A 1,244-nucleotide genomic window follows, 5' to 3' on the forward strand; every position below is an offset into this window, starting at 1 on the left:
TTCTGGCGATCCTCCTCCAACTGCTGGGCACATCAGAGTTAACATGGGCCGGACATCGGTTGTGGAACGACGTAATCTGCTTCCGGTAGTTAGCAGGGATGATAATGAGGGCTCTGACCTCATACCAGGTCAGCTTAGTTCCAGTCTATTGCTTAGTTCCAGTCTATTGCTTAGTTCCAGTCTATTGCTTAGTTCCAGTCTATTGCAACGACAATAAAAAAGTAAAACTCATTTCTTCGTGGAAAATTAAGAGGAAAACACGACAGCAACATGGAGATTTACCCTGTGGTTATTTTGCCGGCTAGTCGGCAACGGTCGGTCAAACAGTATTTTGCCGTGGTAATCTCAGTGCTTTATATAATACTATGTCACAAAATATGTTCTTGGGGGCGTAGCTCAGTGGTAGAGCACTCGCTTGGCATGCGAGAGGTCCCGGGTTCAAACCCCGGCGCTTCCATTTTTTATTTGGGAAATTCATTGTTTTCAGTCTTATATATATATATGATATATATATATATATATATATATATATATATATATATATATATATATATATATATATATATATATATATATATCGTCCGATCAGAGAAGTTAAGCAACGTTGGGTCTGGTTAGTACTTGGATGGGTGACCGTCTGGGAACACCAGATGCTGTTATCCCTGGGGATAGGGAAGAAAGTATACTTGCCACGTATTCCCTGTGTGTCGTACAAGGCGACTAAAAGGGGAGGGAGCAGAAGGCCGGAAATCCTTTACTCTCATTTTCAATTTTTCAAAAGACGGAACAGAGAAGATATAAAGATATTGTAAAGATGTAACTAATATAAGATATAAGAATGAATGGGAGATACGGATGTAGCTGAAACAAGGAGTAATGAAGATTAAGGGGCAATGAAAATTATTCTGTGGTGAAGATGAATGTATATGTTGAGATTTTGTATCGAACATCAAGAAGTAATGATAATGATGAGAGTGTAGTGATGATGAGGATTTAGTTAGGGAGTGGTGACAATTGCCTTTACAATGATAATAAGGAGGTAACACAATGAGGAACACAAACTTTCCAAAGCTACGTTCAAGTCAGACTTTGAACTAAGTTCGGTAAACAGAAGGATGATGTTAAGATGAGAGTGTGGTGAAGAAGAGTATAGTGATGATAAGGATATTGTCAAGATAGGTTGTAGTGAAGATACGAATGTAGTGAAGATACGAGAGATAAGGATTATTAAAAAGTAAAGTTTA

The sequence above is a fragment of the Panulirus ornatus genome, chromosome 70, assembly GCF_036320965.1.
Source record: "Panulirus ornatus isolate Po-2019 chromosome 70, ASM3632096v1, whole genome shotgun sequence".
Taxonomy (NCBI): domain Eukaryota; kingdom Metazoa; phylum Arthropoda; class Malacostraca; order Decapoda; family Palinuridae; genus Panulirus; species Panulirus ornatus.